The following is a 25,393-nucleotide window of genomic DNA, read 5'->3' as shown; positions in this document are numbered from 1 at the left end:
AGTAGTGTTCACAGTAGTAGTCTTTCAGACCAAATCCTCGTCCCTAAACATTGCAGATGACACTGTTATAAAGCATAGACCCAGCTACAATGCTAACATTCACTATCAGTTTATTCAAGTGTGATATGGAGTTATTACAAGAAAGGGCTCTGAACCTGCAGAACTTGAAACAAGATTTTACTCCAAAGCTAAAATATCCCCAGTGGGCCAGGAAGTTTCAGTTTAGCATTCTGGTTCAGCCCCCCTATTAAAACAAGCCCAAACCTGGGAAATTCTAATCTTGAYTGAAATCTAAAGATGACCTTTATTTTTACTTTTTTGCAAAGGTGGCTTGATCTGGGTGTCCTGGCTCTGAATCATCCTGTTACTTCCTTTGCCTTGACAGGCAGTTTGTCCTTTCCAAGGTGGGCTGAACGTTTGTCCTCCAAGCGAACAATCCAGAGAGCTGGGTCACCGTGTTTATTGTGCAGCAAAGCAGTGTTAGTCATTGTGCTGGAGATGGATAGAATGTCTCAGTGAGAAGGAAATCAAGGCGCCAGATCTAATATTAAGTGGGGAGGGGCTTTCCCACTGGAAAAAAAAAAAGTAAAGAAAAAAGAGAGAACATTAATATTTAAAAAATGTACTTGGCAGGTATTTCTCTGCATCCCCTTCACTGTTATTGCTGATCTGCGTGTGTGAATAACTTACTTTTTCTCCCTTGGGCCTGGTGTGTCTTTCTGCTGAGTTCTGCACTGAAGTTTGAATTCTAGATGGGCCCAAGCCCAACCCCACCACCCCCAAGCTCTGAAAACAGATTCTGCTCTTGTATTTCAGGCTCCATCTCTTGCTATAATCCTGGGCTAATGAATTCACCATCTACTGTCATCACACCCGTGCCTGGAGCTCCCTCCTTTGCTCAACATGCCAGACACATGCTCCTTCTCCTTTTCACAGCCTTCCAACCGTAAAGCCCACACAGGCAAAAGAATGTCAGTAAAACCATTGTCACCTACACTCTGGCCCTGTGCTTAGGCTGGGAGGGCTGAGGGGGTTGTGTTGTGCAGACTAGTAYATTGAAACAACATCGCTGGAGGAGAGATGACCACACCACCTCTCCATGGCACAGGATTGCCCCTTKCTGACGTCCTTGCCAGCCTGCAGCTAGAATAGCGAGCAGGACTAGGACACGGAGGGTGTGATCAGGTCTCTCATATGCCCCRGAATCTCAGATTACTTTAGCGTCGCCTGGTGGTTATTGCTAGCCAGTAACATTTAAAGATAATTTTGGGCAGGAAAAAAGAATCTAGGGTTAGGACTGAAGATTGCAATGCTGTCTCTTGAAATATATAACATGTTTCCGAAGTATAACTGAAAACTAGGTTTAAATAYAAAATCTACACCATCTTCCTGTTTCAGAATCAAACTTTTTCCAATGTGTTCCTGCACATGATCATCTAGGCAAAGCAAGAAAACACATGCCACACCAAAGCTCCTTGGAGCTTTGTAAATAGACTCCAGCAGTAACGTGAACTTTTATAGTAATGGAGACAATCACATCATTACAGAGTGATCACTATAGTATCATTAAAATATACTGGGTCTTTAGTAGACTACTGATAGGAGAATTAAAAGGTAGCCATTTTATGGGTGAGGGAAATGAGACAGAGAAAAGGACTGTCTTTCCAGCACCTCACAGCTTGTACAAGCAYGGGCAGAAGCTGAGCAGCAGGTGACGAAAGCCTTTCCAAGAGTTTCTCCTCACCCCAAATCAGCTAGAAGGTGATGGGCTCAATTTGAAGCTGGCAAAATATCACAAGGCTGGGAAAGTTCATGAAGATAACGGATGGCTGGCCACCCTGCCAGGACCACTGTAGCCTGCTGCCAGTCCACCTTTCACCAGAGGTGGAAGAGCCTTACAGGAGATGAGTCCTGGTTGCCTCTCCTCAGAGATGATGGACTTGAGCTGTGAAGAAGAAACTTTCTTCTAAACATTGTCATTTTGCTCTTTGCTGATCTAACTCTGTGTTTTATTGGCACACCTAGAAAAGACCTATTTCCTTCCCAGCCTTGAGTCTTGAACCCTATGGTGTCTTTTTGGCACAGGATGTCCAAAGAGAGTGAAAAGAGCTCTGCTATTTTATGTTACCTCTTAATCTGGCTTTTTTCTGCATCTCGTGGTACCAGTCTCCATAGGAGTCCCTGATACTGTCAAGGCCAAACCTTCCTCTATTGGTAAGCCAAGTCCTCACASAGGTGAAATGCCTGAAGACTGGCAAGTTGGTATCTCCTATGAGCAAAGGAAGAGGTGAGTAACAGCCTAAAAAATTGGGCCACATAGAGCTGCATTTACAAAAGTGGGCATGGAGTTTGACTGCAATGTCATAATCTCTTATTGCATTGCAGTAAACTAGCAATGTGCTAACAACAAATAAAGAGGAGACACTCATAGAAACAACTTCTCTTTGCTAGGGACAATTGCCATTCAACMGGGCTGTGTATAAAACATCAGAAACTGGAGTGCTTATGAGGCCCACCATCTCAACAACTTCCCCCTTGGTATGAAAATTTAGAAGGGTCTCCAGAGGGGYCCCTCTACAATATTGCACTTATAATCCTTCATGCAGTCACAGCTCTGCTGCCTGGATCCTCTGAATGTACTGTTCACTGCTAGGCCACCAGTTCAGCTCTTCTCCAGGCCAGAGTGAGTCAAACTTCTCCTAGCCAAAATGAAAATGAACTGAAATCACAGCCTAGTTCTGAGAGGACAGATATTCATTACCTCAAATGGCCTGCAGACTGTCAGGCCAAGGAAGCTGATTTCCCCAGCTTTCAGCCTGAAACAYGCAGAAAGTTCCCATTGTTTTGCTCTGCAAATAAAATCAGCAAAATCTGCAGGATTTGGGAGTAAGTTCCACAAGAGACCAAATGTGCTGTGCYTAACAACAAAACGCACAAAGCTCTAGCCAGCCCTTTTGTGCACATGTAAAGGAGATCTGCTGCTTCCACAGTCATCCTTGCTCTAGCATCCCTCAGGTAAAAAAGGGAGCTGCTTCCAGAAGCTGGAACACTATGGGGTTAGGCAGGGTCATTGTGGGTTGCGTGCTAACATTTGGAAACCTGAGAGGATGAAAACCCTCCAGGGACCTCACCCATCTCAGGAGCCCTGCACCAGGCTTAACTAGCATCCTATGACATCCTTATCTAAGTCTGGACTGGGACTCTATGAAAGAGCAGAGAGAGGAGGTGCTGGGACCAAAAAACTATTTTGAAAAAAATCTCTGTAAATAGTATGAAGCAAAATAATCAGAAATGGAAAAAAAGGACCTATACAGACTGCTTTTCCTAGTTCTAGCATTGTAGTACCTAGTTCCATTTCAAGGAACATATACACATATTTTTATTTACATATTTAATTTTACATGATGTTTACTTGTTTGTTTAAATAGTTAGATGGCCGGCTGTCCTGCCTTGCTTGTTGATAGCAATTCAAAAGACTGCCAACATCAAATGTCTGCTCTTGCAGTTGACAAGGTTTCAGAGAATGCCTTACCCAATGCATGTATGTTTGCATCTGTTTCTCATGCCTTTCCAAAATAGAATTCCATTCATTTCTGTCTTTGATCAGGAGGAGGGTACAAAGGGAGAGAAAGAATAAAATAAAAATAATCCTTCAAAACCACTCAAAAATAGCACTTCAGCTTTTGACTTGTCCTTAGAGCTGCATGTGTGTTTTGGAAAGGGAGAGACAATTGCTGAGGCTTTGGAAAAGGTCAGTAATAAAAAATAAATCTTGCAGATCCCATCAGCTGCCAATTCCTGCTTTGTAGCTTCCTCCATTAAAAGAAAAAGGAGAAGGAGGAGGGACTGCAAATCAACTCTGAAACTTTGGAAGGAATAGCAACAACAATAATCATAATATTGTCCCGCTCTTATACAGTGTGTTGTGTCAGCAGATCACAAAACAGGCTTGCAAAGGAGCTTCCAAAATAATTACACTGTTTTTTCCAGAGGAGGAAACATCTTGGCACAGTCTCACCAGCCTGGTGGCAGAGATAGGAATAAAACGATAATCTTTGAAGTCTGAAGGCACATCTGAGCCAGGACACAGTGTCACGTTTGCCACTTCTAACCCTGACTAACAGAAATATAGGAAAATTACTGAGCGGGGGGCAAGATTAGCAGAAAATGAATCCGTTGTTACTATAAACAGTTTGTGGGGAAAGGTTGAGAAATTGATAGGAAACGTAATGGCATGGGCACATGACAGCTATAAAGCTGTCTGGTAAAGCGCCTCTTTCTCTTACTTTAGAATCAGGTACTGTTGTGCTAGGCTCTGTGCAAACCAACAACAGACAAGGCAGTCCCTGATCCAGAAATGCTGCAGAAATTATTTCAGAATAAGGAAGTAATACAATGAAGGGTATATTAGATGTATCTGTATGCCATTTAATACCCAGTCATACAGAGAAATGTTATGCAACCATACAGTGATCCATATCTTCATCAGAAAGTTTAGAAGATACGATGATACCATGAATGTGGTTGAGTCATCARCCACAGAAACCATCAGAAAATTGAAGAGGCTGGAGAGAAAAGGAGGCAGAAAGGATTTGAAGACACTGTGAAATGGTAGAACGAAGACTTCCATCCATGTATTAACAAATTAGAAAACCTGATAAATTTTATAAATCTTGAAGGGCCCAAGGAATGTACCACTGCCAAGAAAAAGGCCAGAAGATGCATCCTGCTGGCCACAAATCTTTCACCTATTTGAGAAGACTGTGGGGATTGCCAGGGCTTCTTCCACTGAGTAAAAAACACAGCTGTGCATTGCTGTATCAGTGAACTGTTGACCACAAATCAGTGTAGGTGACAGCAATCCTGGCTATGTTTAGCATTGTTCACCATTACCAGATGAGCTCAAAACTTATGTGCTGTTGAGATTTTAATRAAACTGAGTGATCAGGGATTTTAATATATCCAGTTTTGATAAATGCAAAATAATGCATATAGGGGGGGAAATTACTATCCAGATGAGCTATAATTTACCTATTTCCACTCACAAAGAGATCTTGGAACCATGACRGATGGTTCTCTACATATGTCAGCTCATTGCTCAGTGGTAGTAAGAGAGATCAGYAGAACATCATTAATTATTAGGAATGCATCTGACAACAGACCAGAGAAAGTAGTTTCACCATAGTATAAAATRAGGGTGTGCCCACCTCTTGAAAATCAACTGAAGTTCTGGTCCCACCCGACTAAAAAAAAGATACTGTAAAGCTGGTAAAGCCATGGTACTACAGTTTTGCCAGGAGGCATTGAATATACTAGAAAGCTTTGACTTGAAAAAGAGACAATTGAGGGAAATGTGATAGAGCCCTACAGGATTATGAATGATGCAAAGCAGGTGAATAGGAAACATACAGTAATTACTTCTCATAATAAAGTTAGCAGAACCCCCAGTGAAGTTAACAGGCAGAATATTAAAATTGAACACAAAAGTACCCTTTTGCACAGTCCATATTTAAATAAAAAGTCATTGCCATGGAGTATTGTGGAAACTAAAATTATACAGCGGCTCAAAATGTGATTAGTCCATTAGTGATATGTCTTTTAGTGTCTGTAAAGTACAAGAACTTGGGGAATAAATTCTAGTCCAGAACAACTGTAAATCACAAGGTAGGCYGTGAGAAGACACTAAAAGAAAGAACACCCTATACCTACTTTGTCTYCTATACTCCTTTCTCAGGCATCCCCTGTATTCCATTGCCAGACACAGGGTACTGGGCTAGATGTGGTCCTCTGATTTGATTTTATACGATGGTTGTTCTGTTTTGTGTTAAATGTATGCTGTTGGTTCCAGGTGGCACCTTGGCAAGAACACAAGGCCTATGCAAAGTTATGTCAGAACAAAAGTATTAATGCACATGACCCACATCATTTGCATTATTTACTTATCCAAGAAAAAAAACTCTCTCTCTCTCTTTTTTTTTTTTTTTTTTTTAGTTCATCAACTTGCCATTAGTTAGCTTTACGTTTTGTCAGAAACCAGAATTGTTGATAGTGTAACAGAGACCTCTTGGAGTTATATTTTGCATCCAAAAGGAAGTTTGCTTCAGAAAGTGGGCTCTTAGAGTTAATATGGTGGCTAGTCAGCAGTGGAAGATGTGGAAATGGTATGATATGGAAATGCTTTCAATTAAAACCCACTTTTGCTTACAGCTCACTTTAATTTTAAGTTGATGTTTCCTATCCAGCACTCATTCTGGAAGGTACTAGCTAGTTGGAAATRTGTAATGAAAATAAATTTACCCTAATTTTAAATACACAAGTTATTGTTTTTATTTCTAATCTATGCAATTGTAAAAGTCCTGTGATCATACAGCTAGAATGAATGTAAGATGCTATATTGTCCACTTCTGTTTTGTGTGCTGAAAGCTAGGTGTGAAATGACCATTCAAAATCTGGTTCCCTTGCTTATCCTGGCCATTTTTTAAAACTGTCTTTGACCTAATCTATCTGTTACTATTAAAAGAATTAATAATGAACCAGTGCAGTAGAATATGTTTTGCAGTCACAGTCACAAGGATGCTTGGGGAACATGTATATCTATCTAAAGCCGCACATCCAGCTTGCAGGATGTTTCAGGTTCATGCTTTTGCAGAGAAAGGYGGTCAGCACTGTTGGAACTGCAAAATTCTTCTTGCTTATGGTCTAATCCAGGAAATCWGGAAATCTATGCAAAGATTTTCCTTGCCTGCATGATGCTTTGAATTAAGTTCTTTTGCTCACTCATGCTAGTTCAAGATCTCAGTCTCTAGAGATACCACCTAGACAGAGGTGAAGAAAGAAACTTGTTAGCCTCAGGAAAACTGAGAAAGATGAATAGTTGTTCCACGGCAACGATTCAGCAAAGAATCTTTGTTTCTTCTTATCTACTTAAATACCTACAAAATTAAAAACAAATAATTAGAATTCCAGCAATCAAGAACGTGATCTCCCTTATTGCTGGAGGTGCTTCCCTGCTGTTGATGTAATTAGCAAGCTAGAGGTGAGCTTTTGGCTTTGGAAGCCTCACAGATTTTTAATGGTGACAACTGAGGGGACAGTTCAGTGTTTTCCATGACTGGATGTGCATCATGATTTTATTGTGCTTTTCTCTGACCTACTGCCTTTTTTTTGCAAATGGAAACAGCAAAGGAAACAGGAGATGCAATGAATGTTACCAGAGGAACCTTCAGTTTGGGAGCTAGRCTTTGGAGCCAATGACCTCATAAAGCTGACATTGCATTAAGTATGGTACAAACTCATATTGACAGAGAAACAGAGAAACGCACATGTCTCAGACTTTCCAGTCTCGAGTTTTGGAACCACTCCCCTTCTTCTCCATTCCTGGAAGTTCCCCTAATGGAGCAGCTGAATTAGTAATCTGAGAACGACAAGACCAATTCTCCTAAATCTGAATATGAACCAGGAAGCTTCTGTCCAGTAAGAAAAGATCAGCCAAGAATAATCAATCTTTTGCTCTCTTTGGCCAAGGGAAGCTTCTGTGATAGATGGTGAGGAAATAGCACATGCTGTTTATGACTGTACTAGTTATAGGGCAGAAGCCATCTGGGCAACTCGCATGGTCTTTACGCCCAGTGGCTCTGTGCCATTACCTCAATGCCAGGCAGTCACGTCTGTGTTCCAGGCCATCCTCTGAGCAGTGTGTCTCATGGCTCAATAGGAGTTATGCCATTCTCACGTGTGCACTGGCTGGTAGTTTAGCAGCTGCGTCTCTCTTATCAGTCATGCTTGGATGCTACACATCAGCTAGTTTATTGTTTCTAAGTTCATTTCTCCCTTCCTCATGCTGTTTCTTTCTTATCCATTGGAATATTTTGCCTCATGAAAGTAGGGGTTGCATATCTTAGTGCTTGGATTTTGCAGTGTGCTGCATTCCCTCCTTGATGAATCATTCAAATCCAGCCTCGGTTATGAATAAATGTAATCAGATAAGCGTTTTTCAGTGGCTTTAGAATTGGTGCCTCAGTGAGAGTGAAGCATGAACAATGCCATCAGAATGAACTAGACCCTTCAGACCAAGGCATAAGTACAAATTTAAGTGACTCTGCGTGTGTTTTACTGAGTACTGTTGCTGTTCTTGCTGTGAGGAATAACAGAGGCCTCTAAGCCCCATATCTGTACAAATACTGATACTAAGATGGATAAAAGGCTATCCATCTTCCCATCTGCCCATGGGGAGAATTTCTTGATGAAGGTTCTGCCAGAAACGACTGACTATAACCTACCTAATTTAGCAGTAGAAAAGAAGTGTCAAAGGAAAGTGGCATACTAGATCAAGTTCATTTGACGTATAACCCTATTGACAGTACACCAGGGAAGGAGTTTGGCCCATTTTTTCTTTTGTAGCTTCAGCTGATGGGAAGGGTGAATTCATGCTGAGGTATCTTTCACTCTGAGGGGGACAATCCAGTGAGAAGCAAGTTGGCTAGTTAGAGGAAACCAGAGTGTGCTGCAAAGAAGAAGTAGTTGGACAGAGTCTGAACGCTAGGTTAGTGTGAGGAGTGGATCAAGGCCCTTAACAGCAGGCACATACTCACCCTTAACTGTTTCAGAGTGGTCTGTGATCCTAGTGTTCACATATATAAAATATTGTTGAATCCAATGGCTATTCCAAACTGTCCCAACCTCGTGAAGGCTTTTGGTCCCCATGAAGAGTTCCTTATGCCATGGGAGTGGTTGCTGGACAGGTAATTAATTCTATTTGACGAAGTTAGTCTGCTGGTCTAGATATGGCCACTCATCAAGCTCCATAAGCTCTACTCTAGACCTTCTCCCTCATTCAGTCCCATACTTTGGGGTACAGGCTTATTTGGGCCTGTTCTCATGGCACTAATTCAAGCCATGCCCTCCAGGTCAGGCACCCAGCCTGATGCCAACCAAATGACCAGAAATCCCTCCAGTCTGAATTCCTGTCTACAGCCACTACATCAGTCTTTAAGGACATTCACTATGCCCAGCCCAGCTGCCTCTGCATTTCTCACTACTCTTTTGGCAACTGATGTTGGACAAACAAGCCCACCCCAGAATCCACTCTAGAGGTGGCCTGAGATCATGTACCCCAAAGGCAGATGGGATTTCTGGGCTATATGAGCTTAGGCTACACTTCTGCAGTCATAGGCTATCTATCAATGAAAGCATGGATATCTAGACGTGGATCAGAAGACAGCACCAGTGCTCAACCCACTCCTTGGCYTAGGCTCCCTGGAGAAAGTATTGATGCAACTCCACTTCTTCCAGTGGCATCTTATGATCCTCCTCCATTATACCTCTGTTCTTTGCCAGCTGGGAGGGCCTCATGCTGATCGTCAAATGATCCATTACAACTCTGGCAGAGTGGCAATTGACCTTGCTGTTGTATTCTGGAYGGTGGTCTGACAGGCAAGGAGGAGATATATATGCTAAAACTGAAGCAGAACAATGAGTGTTTGTGTGTAAAGTTTACATTTGCACAGCTGAACTTTAAGTAGAATATAGCTTCAGATCCTCTCTTTTTTTTCCCTCTTTCTCTGCAAACATTGTTTCTTCTATTTTTCCTGCTATGTCTTCTTTAACATCCTAAAGCAAGTAGGTTTGGATTTAACATGAGGGTGTGGAAGTAGCTGGTGCCTTTGATCCCCTACCCATCCCTTCTTTTCCCCTCCTCAAAAATCAAAGCTGGGAGTTTCAAATGAAAAACTGCAGAGCACAGGTCCTGATCTGTTAGCGTTTGGGTTCAGATCAAACTTGTCCAAAGCTGTAGATGCAGCTGGAGATTGCTGGTGGTTTCAGCCACTTTTTTTTTTYTTCCTCTCTGAGATCACTAGTTTGAAGCTGTTTGGAGGATACAGTACAGCTCTGAAACACCTGCGCTTAGCAATAATTAAAAAAATATATTTATTCAAGCCATTTATAATAAAGCACAGACAAAAATCAGTAGACGGGTGTGTAAAAGCTCGCACTGAGCTGCAGTTTGCCTCCTGTCTGTTTGACTTCTGCTAAAGTAGGTATTTTTTGCCCAGTTTACAAAACAATAGATCATCRGGGAGAAAGCTCATGTGCTGTTTCAGCTGAATTAATAGTTGGTATTACATTAAAAGACAATGTGAAACCAGCAAACTTTGGAGAACAGCTTTGATGACAGTGAAAGACAAAACTTAGAAGGCATCAATGTCATGAGAAGCAAGAGACAGGAAGAAGGATTTATTCATACTAGCCTCTGTCCTGCAGGGAAATTAGTCAGTTCCCTGAGGCTGCATCATCACAAAATTTCGTTAACTTCCTGTGCTATTAAAGGGCTTTCAGTCAGAGGACCAATTTTGAAGTCCTCAGGCATCACTCCTGTGCAAGACTTCACTGACACATTTTCTATAGGTGTATGTTTCTTGTGTGTCCACGATAGATGTAAATGCACAGCTACAAGCATAGAGTCCAGATTTACAGGGCACAAAATGGAGGCATCTCTTTGGTGAGTCAGGGGAAGAGATCCCTCAAGGACATCTCAGACCCTGGGCTTCCAGGTGGAGCTGGATTTGCAAAAGACAGCTCAGTGGCAGCAAGCAAGCCAGCCTCCCCACTCGAACTCCCCTCTGGAGGGTGTGTTCAAAGCCCTCAACCAGCCCAGCAGCCTCTGTGCTTCTCACTCCTGTTCTGTTTTCATTCATTATTTCAGGTGTGCAAATTAAACCACAAGAGGAGGGAGAGAGGTCCCTGCCAGCAGGGAAATTAATTAGGATTTGGGAGATAATGGTTCAAATCAGAACTTTCTTCGGYGATCTTCCTTGCAACCTCAGGCAAAACACTTTGGACAACATCCAGGCTCTACGTCACTGTGATTATGGCAGGACTGGGTAGATACAAATGGTATTTGTATAGAACAGAGCAGCAGAAATTGGAGTTCAGGACTGATGGACAAGATCTCTACACAGTCACCTGGCACAGGCCAGTGTAGTGCTTCAGATAAACACCTATATGAGGTGATCTGAACACTGCCACCTTCGCTCCATTAACACTCCTTTAACAGCCACTAACTGAAACATGCTACTCTTGGAAGATCACACTTGTATCCTGGATGCAGGTGTGAGTCTGAAATGTGGCAAGTCTCAGTTGCTTTGCCTGCCCCAGGCAATGCAGTTGGCACTTAATAAACAAACAAATACATGTGGGGGTGTGATTAAAGGAACTGTTGGCATGAATTTGGGAAGTGTGACTGCATGGCAAAAAATGTAGGGGAGTTTTAAAATCATTTTAAGAAATTATGGATAAAGGTCACTCTCCCCCATCACTCTCAGGTGTCCTGTATTAGTCCTGATTTGTGCAGGAGTAAAGATAGCAAATATGTGTACAATAGACATGTATAAATGATTATAAAAAAGTCTTTTAGGGGGCTTGTTTCAAAAATAGGTATTTGGAATTTCTACCACTATGGCTACTAGGATGACATTCTGATTTGTTGAAATGAAACACTGAAATGTTGAAAACCAAATTATGAGAAACTGTTTTATTTKTTTCTGTCCCGGGTCTGATGCATTCTCACTGCCATTGTTTTTGAGTCTTTGCCAATAGGGCATAATATAATATAACTAGAATCTCTCTGATGTTTGTGCTTTATCCCTTCCCCTAGTGCATATGGTGCAAAGTTTTGTCTGAGTGGTTTTGTTTTTCTTTGTTTTTTTTTTTTTTTGGGGGGGGGGTCTTTGTTTTTGGGAGAGAGATGAGTACATTGGTTGTTTGAAAAGGGAATGTCACAAGCAATGTTCATCATGATTAATAGGTGGATAGGCAAAGCTCAAATAACTATCTCTAAAGAGATCTCCTAATTCAGACTATTCTCTAGTAGGGCTACATGCCTCCTKTGATGTCCTGGCCATAAGTGGTACCCGAAGCTATCCAAAATCCAAGTAACACCCGTTTGTTTTACAGAAGACTGGAGCAGGGGAAGGAAAAACAGCGTTAGTTTTGTATGGCCTTTGACACTCCATGATGACTGTGTTTGCAGTATCACTGAGAAATGACTATCAGCAGATGATACATTTTTGGCTTTTGAGAAATGATTTCCTGAGATTCTACTCCAAAAATCATTGCTATTGGCTTAGCTATAAACATTGTCTCATGGAGACAGATGCGCCTACTTGGATGCCGCAAGAGTCTCATTTAACATCTTCGTTAATCTCTGGAAATGGAAATAAGCAGGCACTTGATTAAATGTATAAACAGCAATAATTTGGGAGGAGTCCCCAAAACAACCATGACAGAAAGGTAGAAGAAAGGCAATTTGGGGAGTATAATTTTTGAGTAAATGGTATAAAGGAAGGATGCAGTCTAATTCTGTTAATTGGTACCCATACAAAAGGGAAGTAACATGAAGAATCGATGGGATTTGCTTCCCATTTAGATTTAGAAATCAGATAAAGGGAAAACAGCCRAGGGCTGGTGGAAAATGTTGGTTTACGGTATGATTTAGCAACAAGATCGGTCACTGGGAATGATGGGCTGACTGTTAAAAGTGATCAAGTCTGTGAAAGAAAGATAGGGGCAGGATCACAGAATTCAGAAAAAAGTCTTTAAATGATGAAAGAGCTCGAATGTATGATAAAACCATGGAAAAGACAGAAAAAAGTCTGTGGGTAACCAGAGAAGAGAGATAAAACACCCAAAGTGCAGAAAATTGGAAGTGATTTGCTATGAATGATGTAAGGAAACATAAGCAAAGGAGAAATTTGGAGCCAAGTTTTTCCTGACAGTAAGATCTGTGGCACTATTGTGAATTCTTTTAATAGAGTACTGGGAAACSTAGCATTTGGGGCTGCCAGACCCCATCCTGAGACACATATCAACACACCAAATAGTCCTCTAAGAGCAAAGAAGCTGACAGATACCCAGTGTTGTATCTTTAACTTCTGTGACTTCTTATCTGTATGGGGCAGCCTCTGTCTGTTTCTTTGAACAACTTGCAGAAGATCTTTCCTTCTCACTCCATTCTGCAGTAAGGAAGGGCCGTATCTTGCTAAGGACAACTAGCTATTCGCACACAGCCGTCTCCCCCACTGTGATGAATCTAGTTCCTATTGGCCTTACCTAACAACGGCTTGTCCACAATATTAACCTTTTTAGCCACACCTCTGACCTGGTTGACTGTACCTTCTAGTATGGCTAACAACATACTAGACTGAAAGCTCTCATCAAAGTTTCAATTCATGCATTCRTATGATTTGTGGCTAGAGGACATCATGATAATCATGTCTGTTGTACTGCAGAACAGAGGCCAAATCATTTCCCCCATTAATCTTAGCCTGTATTCCCTGTTTGAGCCAACYCATATTTTTATGCGTTAAATAAATACATAGTAGATGCAGCCTTGCAAAGTGCCTGAAAAGGCTATTAGGTAGGTAGTGTTCAGAATCGCCAGAATCAGGGCATTAATATTTTCCTGAGCTCTTGTATATAAACGCTGGGCTTTGTGCTGTCTTTCTGTCAAGGACGTGCAATAAACTCAGATTTGGCTTGAGAGACATTAGATAAATAGCAAGCCATTTCCTCCTGAATATCTCTATTTCTTGCTTATGTGTGTGTGTCACTGTGAGTTTGTGAGCATGCATTTTATTTTGCTGGGTTTTTTTCTCTTTAAACTTCCAGAACTCTTCCCCTACTCCTATTTTCCTTTTGGACAGAGGCTCTACATCTCAGTCGCTTGTTTTATAAGGCAATGCATCATCTCTTCTCATTGCCATTAATTAGCCAGCGTAATATTTTCCACGTGAAGTCACAGGACTTGAAATGAACATATTTCAGCATCAATTAGATCTCTGCTCATGTGAGGGCCCAGCTGCACTTTAAATACTATTTATATAATGGTAATGAGCCAGTCATCACCATTGCTGGCTTCCAGCAGGTTTTGTACAGTGCCTACTTGAATGTGATTAGAAGTGTGTGGCTCTTCACTTCCCCCCCCTTTTTTTTTCCTTCCCAGAAAGTATGTCGAATAAAACTGACTGGTTTTTAAAGGCCTAAAAAGAGCTGGCAGCAGAAAATCGGATGTTATTCTTGGTGTCTGTTATATTTTCTTCTATTTTCTTTGGAAAATGTACCCATCAAAGGCAGGAGTTCCTCTTAATATTCCGTAGCCCATTTCCCCCTGCCTCTTTTTTTTTTTTTTTTTTTTTTTTTTGGGGGGGGGAGGAAGGGCTGGGGGTGGTTTGTATTTGGCATCTTTCCTCTCATATACACATTGTTTTAAGGAAAAAAAATCTTAAGATATCTATACAACTACCATTGGTAAATGATATTATCAGAGAGATACAAAGAGAAAAATGAGGCTAGAGAAACTCTGGCAGTGCTCAGTGAGGATTAGGTAAAATCCACAAGGATAAAACAAGACCTGACCCAGATCCCAAGGTCTGTACTCAGCCACAGTAAGTCTGGGAGTCTAGAAAAGTTTAGTTTCTTTTGAAAGAAAACTCTRTGTTGTGATGCATGCAGAAACCCTGCCTGGTGCAGCTGGAAGTGAGTGTGATCATAACTAGATAACGTAATCAGACCAACCCGCACAGTCTGTACTTGCATCCTGCAGACTTGCAAAATATCCTCTGCAGAGTTATCATGACAGTCCTGTCTCTTCTCTCCCCCTCTCTCTAACAAATATAGAGTTCGCCCTCAGCATGATAATCTCATGCCTCCCAGGCATTCCCAAGCAGGAACAGCATTACCAGCTACCTCATCCTTCCTTTCATGGCACAGGAGAAATACCTATTCTACAAGCCTGTGTCACTGTGCAGACAAACAGCTGATTAAAGGAAAGGCAAGTTACRCACTCTCCGTGTATGCTTTTCATGTATGGTACAGCAAAATTCCTGCTCTCAGTTATCTAACAAGGAGTTCTACAAACCCAGCTCAGTTTCCAGGGAAGTTTACCTCCAGGGTCCCTTTTCTATGAAATGATAATGCCATGACCCTGGTGAATCACAGCATAGAGGCAGGCTGAACAGTCARAGAGCAGGAGCTCAGAGTAGTCCCCTGGGCAACTCTGAAGTTTAGGCAAGCATAGTGATGAGATCATGATCTCAGCCATTCCTGCTGCTGGTTGGATCCTAGGAGTCCTWCATTAAAAGGCATCTTGACAATCTCTTGCAAGTCATTTGCTCTTAGACAGGCCACAAAAGCTGCTTGCTCCTATGGTAGATGCTGCAAAGCCTTTCATAGAAAGGAATATGGGCCTTGATACGAAGGAATCTGGTCATCTTTTCTGATAAATGTCATCATATGTAGATGGTCTAGTTGGAGTTTGCACACAAAAAACAAGTCCTGTCATCCCTGAGTAGATGTGATGGGAAAGAGGTGGGTGTGCTATGCACTGCCTGCCCTTGAGGTTTCCCTTTGGGAATATCAGCAGGGTCGAGACCCCACCTCAAAGGTAAATTCCTGCAGGCAAGTAAATGGAGGTTGGTCACCATTTTGTCACCAAAGCTATTCAGGTGCCTTTTTAGCAGAGGAGTAGTTATGTTTGCCAGATCAGATCTGGAATTCATTCTCACTGGTTAGGCTCCAAACACGAAAAATATGTATTTTTATTCTCCTCTGATTGAAGCAGGCCTCAAGGAAATCTACTGTCGGGTCTCATTCAGCGTCTTGTGCAGAGGCAGGCAGGCATGAAGGCCAAGAAGAAATATCATCTAAATGTGGCCTCCCAACATCTTGTTGGTTATTTCCTACAAGTGTTTCATTTATCTGTAATGAAAACAAATAAACAAACAAAAGTGCTTCCTAAATCCCAGCTGTCAGCCATCGAAATCAGAGTGGACGTTTCGGCTCGGAGAAGCCAATGACACTCGGTTTCCTCATTTTTTTGGATTGCACGTATTTTTCTTTTCATTTTTATCCAGCTTCCCTAATTGCAGTAAAGACTGCTTTTTAGCAGCGGTGAGGTTTAAAGGCTGAGGCATACAATGAATATGAAAGTTACAATACAGCAAAGGAAGATTAAAACCTGGGGGTGGGGGAGAAAATCTCAGCTCATAATGTATTGGAAATAGCTGCTGGCTGTGATTCCCACAGCAGGGAATGAAGTCTGTGCTATTTTATCAGGTTACATTTCCTAAACTGCARTTTCAGCTTAATCTGTTCTCAAGATTTTAATGACCAAATTTACAACAYCAAGAGTATCAAACTCCTCTTCCTYATCCTCCTTGTCTCCCGGCCCAGTTCCCAGGTCTTGGTAAAAACCACAAAGGCCAATGTGAGATATGGAAAAAGAACATCTCTGAAACAGAAGAGACCCAGTATAAATCCTTAGAAAGCATCAATGAGCTTTAGAAAGAGCAAGAGTTGTTTTATTCCAGCTCTAACTGATCCATTTTCTGGACAGTCATTTGTGCTAGTGAAACCAACACGCATTACTGACAGAGAACAGTGCTGGTGACTGTCTCCATACTCTGCAAAAGCAGAAAAACAGAGGGCAGCAAGAGGAAAGAAGAAAATCTGGCAACCTTCTTGTGATTCTACTGAGAGGAAAAAAGTTGAAAAAAAAAGCCCGTAGTTTGGGATGGGTTTGACCTATGTCCAAAGTCTCATGATGTGGACTGAGCTCTATCAAAGTTTATGTGAATAGAAAATTCTTTCTCATCAGACCCCCTCCAGCCCTCTGTGTGCCTCTTTCAGAGAAACGCAAGTGTCTCAAGTATCTCGAATTGGAAGGACTATTTGATTGACTATATCCAGCTTCTGGAAGGAAGTACAACCAAAGATTTCCCAACAGCTGTAAGAAATCTGACATTCTACCAATAATCTACAAGGCTCAGTGAACTGAAGGAAACCTCATGATATTCAAGAATAAAAGAAGTCGAATCTTGCATCTGGGATAGAATAGCCCTGTGCAACAATGGTGCTGGGTGCTGACGAGCTAGAGCAGCTCTGCAGAAAAGGATCTGAGGCTCCAGGTGGACAAGCAGTTGAACAGGAGCTAGCAATGTGTYCTTGAGCAATGAAAGCTAACCGCCTACTGGGTTGCATGGGAAGGAACGCTAGTAGGTCAAGGGATGTGATTACCCACCTCTATGTAGTATTGTCTTCAGTTTTGGGGTCCACAGTGCATGAGAAATATTGAGAAACTGGAGAGAAAAACACTAAGATTGTTGGGAGCTGAAGCACATGAAGTACAAGACAAAGCACAGCAAGCTGGGTTTGTTTGGCCTGGAGAGGGGAAGGGAATCAAAATGATGTTTTCAGATGTCTAATGGAGTATCACAGAGAAGACAGAGCCAGACACTCCTCAAAGAGGCATAGCAAAAGGACAAGAAGCGATGGGTCCACTCTGCCTCTTGGTAAATTCTGACTGTAAACCAAGAACAAAATCCATACAACAAAAGTGTCAAAGTACTGGGAGAGGTTCCCAGAGAAGCTGTGGGATCTCCATCCCTGGAGACACTGAAGATTAGACTGGACAAGGCTGTGAACAGACTTTGAAGTTGGGCATCCTTTGAGTTAGGGATGTTGGACAAGATGACCTCCAGAGGTCCCTTCCAATCTAAATTTTATGATTCTTTAATTTTCATTATAGCTGTAAGTTTGCAAGCCTGACACATACTCCAAGTAAAATGATAACATGACATGGGCTCAGCTTATAAACAGTTACATTAGGAAATATAAGTTAAGCCAGTTAATGCAGTTTTATGGAAAACAGTTCCTGTCAAAATGACTAGATATCTTTATTTGATAAAATTACCAGTTTGGTGGCCAAGGATAATTCTAGTGATGTAACACACTTCTGTAAGGCAGAAGTCCTTCTACAGAAAGGCAGCTGACTTTGCCCTGCAGGATGTTTTAATTAAGAAACTAGAAAGACACAAAATGCATTTGGCCTGCACTCAGCAGTTCAGAAATGGCTGACTTGTGGAACTCAAATTGAACGAGAAAACAGAGAATTTCTGTGAAGAGAAAGCATTTCTGGAAAGTCCAGCTGACATCCATTCCTGTACTGTTGCTCTTTAACGATCTCAGTGACCTGGAAGGAATTGTAGCATCAGTACAATTTTTTCATAATACATACAGATTTAATAGGAAAAGGAAGTGACTGGGGAAACAGAAGATAGTAAATAATGAAGCCTGGTCATTGATTCAGATTGGCTTGGGTCAGCCAGTAAGCTCAGTGCAAGAAAACATGATGCATTTTAATGCATCCAGCTGTAAAGTCATCCATCTAGGAACAAAGAATGCAATGGGGCTTATTCACGGGATAGGGAACACAACAGCTGCAATTTTGGAGATGATTTAAGGTCTCAGTGGATACAGTGTTAAGAAGGGTGAATGCTATTTCTGGAAGTATAAACAAGATATACTGAAAAGAAGCTGGAATGGTAATAGACAACTGTATTCGTCATTGGTGTGACTACTGCTGAAATGCAGCATTCATGTTTGGCGCTAGCAATTCAAGCAGCACATTGATAACTTGCAGAGGGTTCACAGCAGAGCTGCTTGATTAGTTTACTGAAAAACATCCCTCTGAAGGAAATAATTAAGATTAGTGYATCAAGAGAATCTCAGAATCCTAAAGAAGAGGTGGCACCATCCCTCAGCGTCATCCTCACCTGTTCCTCACCCGCAGAGGGATCAATGTTAGCCATATAACTTCTGACATATGTTATCTCATCTACTCTTAAAAAACCTTTATTTCTGGAGACATCACAAATTGTTGATATTTAGGCAATCTCTTCCAGGGATGAATWRTCCCTATTATTAGAAATCCCAGAATGTCTAACCGATATTCCTCATGTTAGATATTAATACATAAAAAGAAACTGCACTGTAGATAGGAATAATCTGTGCTCTTTGTTGCTGAGGCAAAACAAGAAATCATGGCTTGAAGACAGCTATCCAGTGTGCCCTCAGACTTCTCTTCTTTAGACTAAAGATTTCTATTTGCTCACTCTTTTCCCCATAAATCTTARTTTTGAAGTCCTGACAGTCCTCACCGCTCATCTCTGGACTCTAAACATTTTCTACTTCTTGGAAGTGTGGTGCCCCATAGGGGACACAGTTCTCTATGTGAGGCCTTATTGCTGCTGAGCAGAGCAGAATTTTTATTCCACACATTTTGAAGGTAATAATCCTGTCTATCCAGTCTAATATAATGCTTGCATTTTTCACAGTGATCTGCCATTGACATGTAGTGACTAAAGACTATGGTGTCATCTCCATCCATAGAAACAGCTAAATCAGGAATGAACACTCCCCCCACACAACAAGTGACATTATTTAGTTCAATTTAGAATTATGTCTTAAATTAGAATGTGTCAAATTAAAATAACCTGTTAAATGGGAAAGGACAACAGCAACCTGTCATGGCCRTAAAAATGAGAAATCTCTTTACACCCATGAACTTACAGAACAATCTCTCATTACTCCAAAAGCATGGTCAAGATAACTCTCATTTGCTTACACAGTGGCTACACTCAAAGTCTTAGGGCTGGTGTATTTCTAATCCAYGAACAAGAGGAAGAGTGTAAAAGAATCACGACTTAGTTCACACAGCTCCTGAGCAATTGGATAAAGAAGCAATGGCCAAACAGCCCTCTGCTGAACTGGTCTTTAATGTACTTTTCACTAGGAAATCTTTTACTCTATACTTTTTTTGCTTCTTGGCCCTAGGTGACTTACAAAGCAGAATGGAAAATTCTTATGATGAGGAGAAATAAACTAAGGTTTTTCTGCTTCCAGCTGTCCACCCAAAAGTACAACTTAGGGACAGAAAAGGGATGATATCATGAAACTCAAAGCTTAATATTTCTAAATACATGGAAAGGAAGGAAAAAAAGTTGTTATTTTATCTGATCCAAGTGCATGGTGCAGGCTCAAAAGCCAGAAACCAAATAAAAAGAAAAAGAAAATCACATTTCTAACTTGAAGGAAAAAAAAAATTCTTTTTTTCCCCCCTCTTTCTCTTAATCCTGTCAGGAAATTGGGACAAGATGGAGCCTCTCTCTCCTATCCTGCTCCTACAACACTTTTATCTGTCTAACAATCTCTGCTGGAGCTGTTCAGCCTATGAGGTTGCTTCCTAAGGGGCATAGGCACTCCCATTTTTTTTTAAGTGCAAAGGAGGGGGCTTTCTCCTGATCTTACTATTTGATGTACAAATGTGTCACCCCACACAAAGACACACACATACCTGCTTCGATCAGCAGATTCTGCCTCCCCGTTGCATGCCTCTCATGTGGGAGAGCTAACAGAGTATCTCAGAAACACACCTTGGTTCTTCCCCTGCTGCAGTCCCAGCAGTGCCAGCATGGAAATCAGACAGACTGGAGAGAGTAAACACTATTTTGGCAGGAATTCTGTGGGGAGAAAATGTGGTCAAGGTGAGGGAGGGAGGACTGTCTATCTGTCTGTGTCACTGATCCCGAAGAGGACCATGGACATCAGGAAGATTGTTCAGCACTTCCTTCTGTGGAAATCTACTTGCAACACTGCCCAGTTTTCATCACTGGTATTGAAATTCCCTGTGGAAGTCTTGCTTCAGGCTTATTACCTACTCACATGTGTATCTGTGTATGTGCAAACATAAATGTATATTTATACATACATATGTGCATGTGTTGGCCAAAACAGCTTAGCTATTTGCAAGGCAGGAGCTCAATGGAATAAATGCATGCACTCATTGCACTGATTTGCAATGTGTCAAGGACACAGTGGCAACTGCCCTTTTCAAAGGCCTGACTTTCCATGCTGCTCATCAGGCATTTGAGACATAGGGGCTGAGACAGCTATTTTGTCAAAGCGTGTCATTTGCTATACCTGTGAATAGCTGCCCAAATTGGTTACATTATTTTAACAGAAAAACAGGACTTTGTGAATGCTCTGTCAAGATTTTAGATTTTATGCCATAAAATCTCCATGGAGACCTCCCTGAGGTCAGGTCTCTCACATTTTCTAGGATCACCACACTTTTCATGTGCCATCACCACCAGCTGATGGAATGTTTCACTCCCCTCCCCTACAATTCCTATCCACAGCTGAACCGCACATGTGCCATCTTTTCGGGGAGATGCAATACAGACTCATGCAATACAGACTCAGCTGGTCTGCAGGGAATGCACTGCAGACCAGCACTCAAACATGATTGTGCCATGGAAAATACCATGAAGCAAAGAGGATTTGGTTATCATCTAGTCAATAAGGCCCAATAAAGGATAAAAGGACAAGAATAACTACTGGTATTGAGCTGTTCTTATATTATCATGGTGTACCTTCAGGCTGGCCATTCCTCAAATGTTAAGGTGACTCTTAAGGCCCCTCTTACTACAGCTGATGTGTTCATAGAGAAGGGCTGTCATTTTTCCAGTGTAGAATCTAAGAACAATTCCTCTGGTTTAATTTCTACCAGCCTCAAGTAGTAAAATCTTAGCTCTTCTAAGCTTATTGGAAATAAAAAATGTAGTCATAGTGGGCGAATTAAGCAGCTATTAAATAGCTTGGGTTAGTCTTTCAGAGCACTGGTTTATACTTATAAAATCCAGATTCACTACTGAAATACTATATTGGATTATTTCCTTTTGGCCTAAAATCTCCCTTGGTAACGCACACTGTGAGCATTCTTCATTTTTAGTGATGAGGCAGAAAGACTGCAGTCCACCATACACAGGGTTTAAGAAAAGGTGTAATGGTCCAGTAGCRCACAGAGAAGGTGTACTCTTGCCTTAGTGACCTGGAGGGAAAATCCAAGGCAAGTTGAGATCTTCACCCAAGCTAAGTTTGAAATTCCAAGCCTGAAAATCCACCTGCTCATTCACATGAAATCAAATGTACTCCACGGGTGTCAACAGATGTCATAAAGCTTTCTCCCCCCAAAAAAGTCATAGGTAAAAGTACCATCTGTGTTAGGATGTAAGGCTTGGATCACATCTTGCTTGAGTTTAGAGATTTGTTCAGACTTGAGCAGCTACAGAGTGGAGAGAGAGGAACGTCACTCACCAAAACCAGCATCCAGGAGCGGGGCTGCTTCAACAGTAGTGCAGGAGAGCACAGGACAGTGAAAGTAGACCAGAACAGCTACTTCAACAAAAAACACCTTCAGACTAGCTCAGATTTTCAGATATTCCTTTAAAATAGGACTGACAGGCATCTGAACTCCTGTAGACAGAAAACCATCTTTATGGTTAATTTAAATCTATTTTTGGAATATTTCTGCACACTACAATTCCCAGTGCATCAACATGACTAGCTGAAACTCTGATTGCTGGACTCTGTAAACATTGGCTTCTCTAAATCTCCGTTTGCTTAACTAAATTACTATGAGTTTGCCATCATCTTTAGGAAGAAGGCAATGAAAACAGCTCAAAGCATCCCAGAAGCTGGGCTGTTTGCTGAGTATATACCACTGCCCYGGCAGATTGCAATCACCTGGCTCTGCCTAGCTGCTGCTAACAATGCATCTTCTTTCCAGGCCCTAGTGAGTAAGAGGGCTGTGTTCCCTAGTTTCTCATGATCTCCAGAAAATTGATTGCTCTACTACAAAGCATTCCTGATGTTTGTTCCAGACTGCAAGTTTTTGTGTTTGACTCTATCCTCCCATCTTAAATTCACCAGGAAAAGCTTCAGTCACTGCAAATCACAAATGCTTGTTTTAACAAACCCTACTGCCTGTAGATGAGGCCAGAGATACTGACTGTTGCTTAAACAATGCACAAAGGATTTAAGTTCCTTGCTAAACAATCCACTACCTCCCCCCCTCAAAAAAAGTCATACCTTTCCCATATGTGTGTTATGTGTTTCATATAATTTATTGCACACATGGTAAAAATATATCTGACAWTATATAAAATGCAATTTTTAAAAGAAGAAGAAAAAAAAGAACTGATCCATTGTTCTACTTCTTAAAATATGGGATACCACAATATATATGTTAAAATTATAAGAATATGTTGAAAATATTTTATGTCATTCCATGTAATATATTTGAAATATCATGACAGCTGCTATGTGCTGTAATGTGTTCCACATTGTCTGATATATTCTAAATGTCTGTGTAATACATTTTATGAAATACATGGCAAATGAAAAAATGCACCAAAAATTCTCCCTTTGCTTGAACTGAGCAAATATAATAAATAAGTATACATTCATGAAAGAGAAAAGACTTGGTTATTCCTAATACCTTTTATGTTCCTATTCATTGACATATAGGTAAACGAGCTTTTATTTATAGCAAACAAGAGYTTCATAGAAACCATGAATTTGACCTGGCACACAAAATATTCAGTTACTGGTTTGAAGTGATCAAATGTGGAGTGTACATAATACCCAGTGATTTACACAACTTAATGAAAACAGAAAATAGAATGAAATTAGACAATCAGTCACACTTGCAGCAGCCACTTTACAAATGTTTCACTGAAGCCATAAAACTGCTTCATGAAAATCATCCTTCACACAAATGCCACAAAAGAGCACCCCTCTCCCCAAAACCTAAGGTATTGTTACCAATTGCCTGATACATTGTTGTGCTGAAGAGCTTAGAATATTATGTTCCATTCCAAAGCAAAAATAGAAAACCATAAGATTGAGAGGCAGAAAAGATTTATTAGCTTCCTTTTCTTCTCTTTCCTAGCAGCCCAATCAGGATGATTCCCCATTGCACAAGCACTGAAAAAACTCCTGATGTTGTTAGGCTTGCAGTGCTGTACAGTATGAGGGGAGCAAGGAGAACCAGCTCCAGACATAAGAAAAAGCTGTATCAGAGGAAAGAAGCAGCATGTTCTCTGCGTCCACTGAGGATAAGAGAAATCAGGAGCTTACGTTGCCACAGACAAGGTATAAGCTAGATATTAGGAAAACTTACAGGAGTCAGGATATCAAAGCTCTTGAAGAGACTGCCTGGGGATTTGTGGTACCTCTTTTGTTGGAGTTTTCACACGCCGGTTAGAAGACCATCTGTCAGCTGGACTGATGAAGGGGAATAGGCTGAGATATCATTGAAGCCTCCTCTCCTTCCAGTCCATTCAGTGACAAAGTCATTATCAAAATTCAATGATTTCTATGTCAGGAGAATATCTTAGGCGGCTTGATAAGCCAAAGGTCATTTACATAGCCATAGTTTCAGGATAGGCAYGTTATCGTTTCTGCTGTAGCCAGGCATGACCCAGAAATGGCGCAGGCTGTAAGAGGAGATAAACCACTCTGGCTGAGAGAAAAGACAATTTTATGGCTCGTATACTCGGCCAAAATTCAGGAGATCTCGACCCAGTACACTCATTTGATCACTCCTTGCTTGCTTACTTGTTTGATTTTTAAAACAGAGATCCCATGTGTCACTGCTCCCAGCCTTTACTTAGCTCAACTATCAAGCAGCGGAAATTTTCTTTACAATGCTGATGCGCAGCAGCTGGCACAATGGGGCTCTAGTTGACTGGTTGATCAAATATCCCATTGGAAAACAGTTCTCCATTAGATCGTTCTTACATTCAAGCTCTGTCACAGCCCCAGGCTTCCTGGATATTTTTTCTAGGAACGKCTGTTAGGCTGAAAATCAGCTACTCAGGTAGCAAGTTATCAATAGTTAAACTCCTAAACAGATAGTTAGTTAGTGCTCCTAAACAGATAATTCTTTKTTGTTGCTTGGAATACGCTGCTGCTTCTTTGGCTAACAACATCCCCTGTATGTGTGGAGATACTGGTACCTACATCTCTGTAATCAAAGTTTGAAAGAGTGCCCTATAATGTCTTTGTGCCTCAGTTTTCTTATGCAGGACAAGAAAGAAGAATGACGATGATTCAAGGGGTGAGGTGAGTTTGTAGGAACATTTGTTCTTTCAAGTCCCAAGACAGAACAATTAGTCACTTAAGACTAATTGTCAGAATTAGTCACTTAAGTGCAAAAGGCTCTAAATATCTGAAAAAGACTAACATCCCAACTCTTTTTTGAAATGCAAGCAAAATCTAGTGCTGAATTTTGGCCAGATTTAACACTTCTATGTGCTTGTGGTTCRTGGAAAGTAACAGGGCTTATGCACATGTTTAAGTGCTTTGCAAGATAGAGGTGGRCTTATGTACATGTGGTGATACTTTGTTGATAGCCTTTTCCTGTATGTGTAAGGSTAGAATAGTCAGGGTTAAGAAACTATGAACCAATTCACATTTCAGGGCCTGGAATATACTTATCTGTCCAGTGAGTCATGATTTCCTCACTGTTAGCTATTAATAACCCTTGGAGGAACTTTTCAAGCTGATAACCATTTCCTATCATTTTTGGCATTTTGAGCATGATCCCCCCCCCCATTTCTCCCAGTCTCCTAAAGGCAGCCACATTCCCAGAACCCTTGTGGAGTAAAGAGATTGCTTCCTGCCCTTCCAGTCCTCTTTCTTCCTCCACCCTTTC

At 41.2% G+C, this 25,393-nt stretch overlaps 1 long non-coding RNA gene across 1 annotated transcript; it reads right to left on the bottom strand.

Annotated features, from left to right (window-relative positions):
• On the bottom strand, positions 1-23,962 carry LOC146592474 (uncharacterized). The gene is made up of 4 exons (XR_014896589.1): positions 23,858-23,962; positions 21,991-22,149; positions 20,189-20,354; positions 1-570 (listed from the first exon to the last, which is right to left on the bottom strand). It is a non-coding gene; the product is annotated as an uncharacterized LOC146592474 (long non-coding RNA).
• Between the last annotated feature and the right edge of the window lie 1,431 nt (positions 23,963-25,393).

Source organism: Rhea americana, unplaced genomic scaffold (assembly GCF_003343005.1).
Source record: "Rhea americana isolate MKP2758 unplaced genomic scaffold, rheAme1 scaffold_33, whole genome shotgun sequence".
Taxonomy (NCBI): domain Eukaryota; kingdom Metazoa; phylum Chordata; class Aves; order Rheiformes; family Rheidae; genus Rhea; species Rhea americana.
Note: the sequence above shows the minus strand (reverse complement) of the source record. Positions and strands in the feature narration are given on the sequence as shown.